The sequence below is a fragment of the Mandrillus leucophaeus genome, unplaced genomic scaffold (assembly GCF_000951045.1).
Source record: "Mandrillus leucophaeus isolate KB7577 unplaced genomic scaffold, Mleu.le_1.0 Scaffold302, whole genome shotgun sequence".
Classification (NCBI taxonomy): Eukaryota; Metazoa; Chordata; class Mammalia; order Primates; family Cercopithecidae; genus Mandrillus; species Mandrillus leucophaeus.
Window position 1 is genome coordinate 550,774 of NW_012103166.1, and position 10,669 is coordinate 561,442.

Here is a 10,669-nt window from a genome sequence, read left to right on the forward strand (position 1 = left end):
GCATAGTATTCCATGGTGTATATGTGCCACATTTTCTTAATCCAGTCTATCATTGATGGACATTTGGGTTGGTTCCAAGTCTTTGCTACTGTGAATAGTGCTGCAATAAACATACATGTGCATGTGTCTTGATAGTAGCCTGATTTATAATCCTTTGGGTATAAACCCAGTAATAGGATTACTGGGTCAAATGGTAATTCTAATTCTAGATCCTTGAGGAATCATCACACTGTCTTCCACAATGGTTAAACCAATTTACACTGCCACCAACAGTGTAAAAGTGTTCCTATTTCTCCATATCCTCTCCAGCATCTGTTGTTTCCTGACTTTTTAATGATTGCCATTCTAACTGGTGTGAGATGGTATCTCATTGTGGTTTTGATTTGCATTTCTCTGATGACCAGTGATGATGAGCATTTTTTCATGTGTCTATTGGCTGCATAGATGTCTTCTTTTGAGAAGTGTCTGTTCATGTCCTTTGCGCACTTTTTGATGGGGTTGTTTGGTTTTTTCTTGTAAATTTGTTAGAGTTCTTTGCAGATTCTGGATATTAGCCCTTTGTCAGATGAGTAGATTTTAAAAATTTTCTCCCGTTCTGTAAGTTGCCTGTTCACTCTGATGGTAGTTTATTTTGTCCTGCAGAAGTTCTTTAGTTTAATTGATCCCATTTGTCTATTTTGGCTTTTGCTGCCATTGCTTTTGGTGTTTTAGTAATGAAGTCCTTGCCCATGCCTATGTCCCGAATGGTATTGCCTAGGTTTTCTTCTAGGGTTTTTATGTTTTTTGGTCTAACGTTTAAGTCTTTTATCCATCATGAATTAATTTTTCTATAAGGTGTAAGGAAGGGGTCTAGTTTCAGTTTTCTGCATATGGCTGGCCAGTTTTCCAAGCACCATTTATTAAATAGCAAATCGTTTCCCCATTTCTTGTTTTTGTCAGGTTTGTCAGAGATCAGATGGTTGTAGATGTGTGGTATTATTTCTGAGGCCTCTGTTCTGTTTCATTGGTCTGTATGTCTGTTTTGGTACCAGTACCATGATTTTTTGGTTACTGTAGCCTTGTAATGTAGTTTTAAGTCAGGTAGCATGATACCTCCAGCTTTGTTCTTTTTGCTAAGGATTGTCTTGGCAATGAGGCCTCTTTTTTGATTTGATATGAAGTTTAAAGTGGTTATTTCCAATTCTGTGAAGAAAGTCATTGGTAGCTTGATGGGGATGGCATTGAATCTATAAATTAATTTGGGCAGTATGGCCGTTTTCACGATATTGATTCTTCCTATCCGTGAGCATGGAGTATTTTTCCATTTGTTTGTGTCCTCTTTTATTTCGTTGAGCAGTGGTTTGTCGTTCTTCTTGAAGAGGTCCTTCACATCCCTTATATTCCTAGGTGTTTAATTCTCTTTGTAGCATTTGTGAATGGGAGTTCACTCATGATTTGGCTGTCTGTTTGTCTGTTAATGGTGTCTAGGAATGCTTGTGATTTTTGCACATTGATTTTGTATCATGAGACTTTACTGAAGTTGCTTATCAGCTTAAGGAGATTTTGTGTTGAGACGAATATACAGTGTTCCAAATATACAATCATGTCATCTGCAAACAGAGACAATTTGACTCCCTCGTTTCCTAATTGAATGCCCTTTATTTCTTTCTCTTGTCTGATTGCCCTGACCAGAACTTCCAAGATTATGTTGAATAGGACTGATGAGAGAGGGCATCCTTGTCTTGTGTCGGTTTTCAAAAGGAATGCTTCCAGTTTTTGCCCATTCAGTATGATATTGGCTGTGGGTTTGTCATAAATAGCTCTTACTATTTTGAAATACGTTCCATCAGTACCTCGTTTATTGAGAATTTTTAGCATGAAGGGCTGCTGAATTTTGTTGAAGGGCTTTTCTGCGTCTATTGAGATAATCATGTGGTTTTTGCCATTGGTTCTGTTTATGTGATGGATTACGTTTATTGATTTGTGTCTGTTGAACCAGCCTTGCATTCCAGAGATGAAACCTACTGGATCATGGTGGATAAGCTTTTTGATGTGCTGCTGGATTCAATTTGCCAATATTTTATTGAGGATTTTTGCATTGATGTTCATCAGGGATATTGGTCTAAAATTTTTTTTGTTGTTGTTGTGTCTCTGCTAGGCTTTGGTATCAGGATGATGTTGGCCTCATTAAATGAGTCAGGGAGAATCCCTTCTTTTTCTGTTGATTGAAATAGTTTCAGAAGGAATGGTCCAGCTCCTCTTTGTACCTCTGGTCCTGGACTTTTTTTGGTTGGTAGGCTATTAATAATTGCCTCAATTTCAGAGCCTGTTATTGGTCTAGTCAGAGATTCAACTTCTTTCTGATTTATTCTTGGGAGGGTGTCTGTGTCCAGGAATTTATCCATTTCTCCTAGATTTTCTAGTTTATTTGCATAGAGGTGTTTATAGCATTCTCTGATGGTAGTTTGTAGTTCTGGGGGATTGGTGGTGATATCCCCTTTATCATTTTTTATTGCATCTGTTTGATTCTTCTCTCTTTTCTTCTTTATTAGTCTTGCCAGCAGTCTATCAATTTTGTTGATCATTTCAAAAGACCAGCTCCTGGATTCATTGATTTTTTAAAGTTTTATTTTGTATCTCTAGCTCTTTCAGTTCTGCTCTGATCTTAGTTATTTCTTGCCTTCTGCTAGCTTTTGAATTTGTTTGCTCTTGCTTGTCTAGTTTTTTAATTGTGAAGTTAGGGTGTCAATTTTAGATCTTTCCTGCTTTCTCTTGTAGGCATTTAGTGCTATAAATTTCCCCTCTACACACTGCTTTAAATGTGTTTCAGAGATTCTGGTATGTTGTGTCTTTGTTCTCATTGGTTTCAAAGAATATATTTCTGCCTTCATTTTGTTACTTACCCAGTAGTCATTCAGGAGCAAGTTGTTCAGTTTCCATGCAGTTGTGCAGTTTTGAGTGAGTTTCTTAATCCTGAGTTCTAATTTGATTGCACTGTGGTCTGAGAGACAGTTTGTTGTGATTTCTCTCCTTTTACATTTGCTGAGGAGTGCTTTACTTCCAATTATGTGGTCAATTTTAGAATACGTCCTTTGTGGTGCTGAGAAGAATGTATATTCTGTTGATTTGGGGCAGAGAGTTCTGTAGATGTCTATTATGTCTGCTTGTTGCAGAGCTGAGTTCAGGTCTTGGATATGCATGTTAACCTTCTGTCTCATTGATCTGTCTAATATTGACAGTGGGGTATTAAAGTCTCCCATTATTGTTGTGTAGGAGTCTAAGTCTCTTTGTAGGTCTCTAAGGACTTGCTTTATGAATCTGGGTGCTCCTATATTGGGTGCATATATATATTGAGGATTGAGGATAGTTAGCTCTTCTTGTTGAATTGAACACTTTACCATTATGTAATGGCTTTGTTTGTCTCTTTTGATCTTTGTTGGTTTAAACTCAGTTTTATCAGAGACTAGGATTGCAACCCCTGCTTTTTTTTTTCTTTCCATTTGCTTGGTAGATCTTCCTCCATCTCTTTATTTTGAGCCTGTGTTTGTCTTTGCACGTGAGATATGTCTCCTGAATACAGCACACCGATGGGTCTTGACTTTTTATCCAATTTGCCAGTCTGTGTCTTTTAATTGGGGGCATTTAGCCCATTTACATTTAAAGTTAATATTGTCATATATGAATTTGTTCCTGTCATTATGATGTTTGCTGGTTATTTTGCCCGTTAATTGATGCAGTTTCTTCATAACATCAATGGTCTTTACACTTTGGCATGTTTTTGCAGTGGCTGGTACTGGTTGTTCCTTTCCATGTTTAGTTCCTCCTTCAGGAGCTCTTGTAAGGCAGGCCTGGTGGTGACAAAAATCTCTCAACATTTGCTTGTCTGTAAAGGATTTTATTTCTCCTTCACTTATGAAGCTTAGTTTGGCTGGATATGAAATTCTGGGTTGAAAACTCTTTTCTTTAAGAATGTTGAATATTTTTCCCCCACTGTCTTCTGGCTTGTGGGGTTTCTGCCGATAGATCCGCTGTTAGTCGGATGGCCTTCCCTTTGTGGGTAACCCAACCTTTCTCTCTGGCTGCCCTTAACATTTTTTCCTTCATTTCCACCTTGGTGTATCTGACAGTTATGTGTCTTGGGGTTGCCCTTCTCAAGGAGTATCTTTGTGGTGTTCTCTGTATTCCCTGAATTTGAATGTTGGCCTGCCTTGCTAGATTGGGGAAGTTCTCCTGGATAATATCCTGAAGAGTGTTTTCCAACTTGGTTCCTTTCTCCCTGTCACTTTCAGGTGCACCAATCAAACGTAGATTTGGTCTTTTCACATAGTGCCATATTTCTTGGAGGCTTTGTTCATTTCTTTTCACTCTTTTTTCTCTAACCTTGTCTTCTCACTTTATTTCATTAATTTTATCTTCAGTGACTGATACCCTTTCTTCCACTTGATCGAATCGGCTATTGAAGCTTATGTATGCTTCACCAGGTTATTGTACTGTGGTTTTCAGCTCCATCAGGTTATTTAACGTCTTCTCTACACTGTTTATTCTAGGTAGCCATTCGTCTAATCTTTTTTCAAGGCTATTAGCTTCCTTGCAATGGGTTTGAACGTTCTCCTTTAGCTCAGAGAAGTTTGTTATTACCGACCTTATGAAGCTTACTTCTGTCAACTCGTCAAAGTCATTCTCTGTCCAGCTTTTTTCTGTTGCTGGCGAGGAGCCGTGATCCCTTGGAGGAGAAGAGGCACTCTGATTTTTAGAATTTTTCAGCTTTTTGCTCTGGTTTCTCCCCATCTTTGTGGTTTTATCTAGCTTCATTCTTTGATGTTGGTGACCTACAGATGGAGTTTTGGTGTAGATGTCCTTTTTGTTCATGCTGATGCTGTTCCTTTCTGTTTGTTAGTTTTCCTTCTAACAGTCAGGTCCCTCAGTTGCAGGTCTGTTGGAGTTTGCTGGAGTTCCACTCCAGACCCTGTTTGCCTGGGTATCACCAGCAGAGGCTGCAGAATAGCAAATATTGCAGAACAGAAAATATTGCTGCCTGATCTTCCTCTGGAAGCTTCGTCCCAGAGGGACAGCTGCCTGTATGAAGTGTCTGTCGGCCCCTACTGTGAGGTGTCTCCCAGTTAGGTTACACGGGGGTCAGGGACCCACTTGTAGAGGCAGTCTGTCTGTTCTCAGAGCTCAAACGCTGTGCTGGGAGAACCACTGCTCTCTTCAGAGCTGTCAGATAGGGATGTTTATGTCTGCAGAAGCTGTCTGCTGCCTTTTGTTCAGCTATGCCTTGCCCACAGAGGTGGAGTCTAGAGGCTGTAGGCCTTGTTGAGCTGTGGTGGGCTCCGCCCAGTTTGAGCTTCCCCGCCACTTTGTTTACCTAGTCAAGCCTCAGCAAAGGCGGATGCCTCTCCCTCAACCACGCTGCCACCCGCAGATGGATCTCAGACTGCTGCGCTAGCAGTGAGCAAGGCTCCGTGGGCGAGGGACCTGTGGGACCTGCCAAGCCAGGCATTGGAGAGAATCACCTTGTCTGCGGGTTGCTAAGACCTTGGGAAAAGTGCAGTATTTGGGTGGGGAGTGTCCCATTTTTCCAGGTAGTCTGTCATGGCTTCCGTTGGCTAGGAAAGGGAAATCCCCCAACTCCTTGCACTTTCCTGGTGTCGTGACACCCCACCCTGCTTCAGCTCGCCCTCCATGAGCTGCACCCACTGTCCAACCAGTCCCAATGAGATGAACCAGGTACCTCAGTTGGAAATGCAGAAATCACTCGTCTTCTGCGTCGATCATGCTGGGAGCTGCAGACGGGAGAGGTTCCTATTTGGCCATCTTGGCTACACTGTTAACTTTTAATAAACTTTACTTTTGTTGAAAACCTTATAAGTTTGGGATTTTAATTATGTGCTAGGTATAGAGCCCAGGACCTAGACAGAAGTGCAGATAAGGTCTAGCTTGTTCTAGCATTTAACTCCACATGTCCTAGGTTTTACCTAGCTGTAAAGCAGGCCAGTTGTCCAGCCAAGAGTTATAGTAACATTTTATAAAGCATTCAGGAGGCCTAATTACTTTTAAATTATACAACATTTCTTGTATAAATTCTCTTTTATAACGTTTTTCATGACTTTCACAATCTTTGACATGTCTCAACTTTCTGACTTGTAAATATCCCTTTCTTTAAACAACCAGTTAATTTAGGACAAAAATTTACCATATAAGATTCTTTTTATGTAACTTCCCCTTTCTTTAATGTCAAAGATGATAACCATTCTTTTCCAAAGCAAACTTCCTTCATGTTAGTGTACTAGACTGCCTAAGTCACAAGATTAGAAGCTAGGATATTTTACTACATAGTTGAAAATATAGCTATCTTCATTAAACCAATATTAATGTTTCATTTATTAAAAAATTACGCAAAGCCGGGTGTGGTGTCTCACGCCTGGAATCCCAGCACTGTGGGAGGCCAAGGTGGGCGAATCACCTGAAGTTGGGAGTTTGAGACCAGCCTGATCAGCATGGAGAAATGCCATCTCTACTAAAAATACAAAAAATTAGCTGGGCGTGGTGGCACATGTGTGTAATCCCAGCTACTTGGGAGGCTGAGGCAGGAGAATGACTTGAACCCATGAGGCAGAGGTTGCAGTGAGCTGAGATTGTGGCATTGTACTCCAGCCTGGGCAACAAGAGCTAAACTCCGTCTTTAAAAAAAAAAAATGACACAAGCAAAGATGATTTTGTTTGGGCTGAGTTAGTTTTGCAGCTTCTATGCAAGATGTTGACACCTTACAGTATTTGGCTGAGAAAAGTATGAATTTGCCTGATTAACAAATGCGAACAAAAAGGTATGCTGGCAACTTTTAAGATACTTCGAACTTTACTGTACGAGTAAGTTTTAAAGATTAAAGTCACGTGAACTGAAAAGTCCCACAGCTTTTACTTTTCCCTGAAAAATATTTAAGTGCTTAGTTTTCTTAGGCCAATTAATTAGAGCTCTTTTAGTAGACATTGCACAGACAACACATACATAGCCACACAGACAACCAGGAGAAGATTCAGTAGTTATGAGAATTTTTTTTTTTTCCTCTGCTAATTTCCCAATTGGATTATTGGCCTTTGGGTGAGGCTCTTGAAGAACAGGACTAGGAAAACAATTTCCAGGGTCTAATAAACAAGTATAACTGGAAGACAAATACAAAGATTTTGAGAGATACTTATTTACCTCTAATTCCACGGTTTCCATGAGGAAAACAGGTTTTTCCCCAGAATGGGATTTGTGGCACTTTTCTGTTTTCCCAAGGAATCCCAGGGCACCAGAAGTCATTTCACAGTTTTTTACACATGCACCAAGATTAGCAAGACAGAGTGGAGAAAAGTAATTCAGTTAACTGAGGAAAAACCTTTTCCAGGAAAATAAGATTGATAAAAAGAAAAATATAAAGGCCTTTTGAATATATTTATAGTGTTGATCCGCGACAAGTCAGACATGGAGAAAGAGACATGAACACGAGCAATGCCTTTAACCCCATCCACTTCCCAGAGAGGGAGAATGGCAGAGGTGGTTTTTGAATGGGTAACAGGTGGAGAAGGAGGAGAAGTGGGGTTTGGGACTGAAGGCTTGGAGGCAGGCAGGGCCACCAGGGCGGAGGGTTTGGACGGTCTTGGAACAGATGCAGGGGGATAAGAATACAGAGGGGGTTCATCTGCAGGGTCACAAGGAGTTTCGGAGGAAGGAGAGACTTGGAGAGGGTTTTTATTAAGAAGATTTTATGAGAGGTACAAGCTTGACACAGATAGGGTTGGGATTTCAGGTAGAAATAGAAGAAGGCCTGAATATAGAGAACGTCTTGCCATTTACCGTTCCTGGTTATAAAGTTGTTAAGTTCCTGGCTGGGCGCAGTGGCTCATGCCTGTAATCCCAGCACTTTGGGAGGCCAAGGCGGGCAGATCACGAGGTCAGGAGCTCGAGACCATCCTGGCTAACACGGTGAAACCCCATCTCTACTAAAAATGCAAAAAATTAGCCAGTCGTGGTGGCGGGCGCCTGTAGTCCCAGCTACTCGGGAGACTGAGGCAGGAGAATGGCGTGAACCCTGGAGGCAGAGCTTGCAGTGAGCCGAGATCGCACCACTGCACTCCAGCCTGGGTGACAGAGAGAGACTCAGTCTCAAAAAAAAGAAGTTGTTAAGTTCCTGAGAATTTGCAAGTTAGAGGTGCCATTTTCAGACCATTGGCTGTCATTATCTAATGTGTTTTGGGGCCAGGCTATGTTACATTAAAAGACTAAACACTTAAGGCAAGTTTGGCAAGATCATGGAGACAGCACAGTGGAGAGACTGCAGGAATGTGAATTGTTTGGCACCCGTGTGGACTGGTGAGAAGAAGCCGAGGGTGTCTGTTTTTGTTCTAGGTATCCCCAGACAAAAGACAGAGGTCTGGAATCATCTTTCTAAAGAGGACAGTCAAGCTGAGAAGAAACTGGGCATCCCCAAGATTTCCCCTAGCTTAGTCCTGCTGGTCCTCCAAGAACTGGGACGGCTGACTTAACTTTTCCTGGGTACCGCAAGAAAGCCAGGGGAGGGCAGATCTTACCAGTCGGCTGGATTAGTGTCCGATGTTGGATGTTGCAGTTGGATTTGGCAAAGGGCCTCCTGGACTGCAGCTGCATGAGGGAGAGAGAGAGAAAAAAAAAAAGGGAGGATGAGGGAAAAGTGAAGTGAGAGAAAAGACTGGGCGGGTGGCCAGAGACCCTCAGGATCCAGGAATTAACTTAGGACGAGCTGCCGTTGCCCACTGCTTCCTGGGTTGCAAGAGAGCCTCTGCCGCCAGCACTCATCACAGGTTTCGGCACCAAATGTAAGAGTTAAAGAAAGGAAAGAAACACAAAATGCGGCTGGCAGGTAAAGACGGGTTTATTTTAGACAAAACCTGAGAGGCACTCCTGGCCGATTTCGGTGAGAAGCGGTTCCTCTTACAGACTAAGAATATATATTGGTTTTAGGATGAGGGGCTTATCACAAGCTTGGAATGTTTATGTGTGTGGAGAAGTTTATGGTGGGGTTGGAATCTCTCTGGGAGGAGGGGAGGTTATCTTGGGGCAGACATCTTTCCAGCCCAGAGGGGAGTTTATTTCGGGGCTAGCATGTCTCTGATCTGGGAGGAGTTTGGAATGTTTCTGGTTGGAGATGTTATTTGTGGTTTATGGTCATGCTGACCTTAGCCATTAGGGTGATTCCCTTTGGATTTAGGTGGTTTCTTATTAAGGTGAATTTTAGAATGAGGGGCTTGTCCAAGATGGTGATATTCCTGCTGTGTCATATGTGAAATTTATGAGTCTCAGTTTCACTGCCTGTAAAGTGGGGATGGCACTAATACAGCAATGCCCAGCCCAATGTTTGGTACATAAAGCAACTTGGTAAACATGATTGTGTTGCCTTTTTTCTCTTCTTTAGTATTGTGTGAATCAAATGAAACAAAGTTTTATGAGAACATTTCCTAAGTTTTAAAACTCCTTATAACTAAACTCTTTGTTTTTATTCTTAAGGTTCTAAGTTACTACACACTGCTATTTGCGTGAATTTTTTTTCCCCCTATTTGTTTTACTTCCTCTTAAATTTGGTGATTCTATTTTCAGGCACCTAATTATTAGTATTTTATATAGCCATTTAAGTCACTTGTAAAAAATCTATTTGCTGATAAAACTGACAGAAAACTTGAAAGAAATAGTAATCTTTGTGCTATGTGTAGCACTGTTCTTTAAGTCATGGAAATTTGTAGTTTTCAAGTGGAGGCTAAAATTAGGTGGAAGAAAAGGGAAGGACAGCTACAAGTTGGATAGGAAAAGTGTTGCATTACCAGGATAGCTCTAAGAAAGTAACAGCATAGCAGTGGGTCAAGTCCTCAAACCAAAGTTACCAAGTCAGAGGAGTTCAGTTTTTCCTGGGAAAAGGTCTCCATTAAGTATACCTGCTGTTCTCAGTCATATAGGCTGGGAAACTTTGCGTGTCCCCAGCAAGAGAATGGATTTGATAGGTCACTGGCTGGGACCACTGGTAATGATGTTCCTTGCAGTGGGAAACCTGAGAGGCAGGTTTTCATACTAAGTTTCATTAAAACTTTCATACAAAGTTTCTTAAGGATACAGACTGTTTTATTTTACTTTTATACTTTCTCAAGTACCTAGGTAGGGTGATAGGTAAGATACATTTTTAAAAATTTAATGGAATTTTCAGGGACTTAACAAAGATTGATGTGGAAGAGCTGTATTGATTTTGCTGTTAAAATTATATATAGTTTTATTGCCTCCTTGATTATTCCACTGAGAAAAAATGGAGGCATGATATTTGGTATTTGTGGTCTTGAATTTCTTCTTTCTGGCTTTCAGTGTCTTGAATGGTTTGAGATAAAGAGAAATAAAATTTGATATAAGGCATGATGTGCTTTTTAAGTTTGCTCACTTTTTTTGAGTTTACTGTTATTTTGTGTTTATACTGTTTCAGATTCTCATATATATCTGAGGTAAGGTCAAAAGCAGTGTTGAATATCAGGAGTTAAAGTTACTCTTTTGACTAGTTTCACTAAAACCTTTTTTTTTTTTTTTTGGTAAGTGGTCAGCTGCTTGATACATTTATTTATAACAAGCTTATTGAGATATAATTAATGGGATGTATATTTACCCTTTTAAAGGATATAACTCGTTGGTTTTAGT

General features: G+C 40.7%; 1 protein-coding gene across 2 annotated transcripts in view; it reads left to right on the forward strand.

Moving 5' to 3' along the window:
- Window positions 1–10,669, forward strand: part of GSK3B (glycogen synthase kinase 3 beta) — a 268,959-nt gene that overhangs the window by 104,305 nt on the left and 153,985 nt on the right. The gene's annotated exons all lie outside the window — the stretch shown is intronic.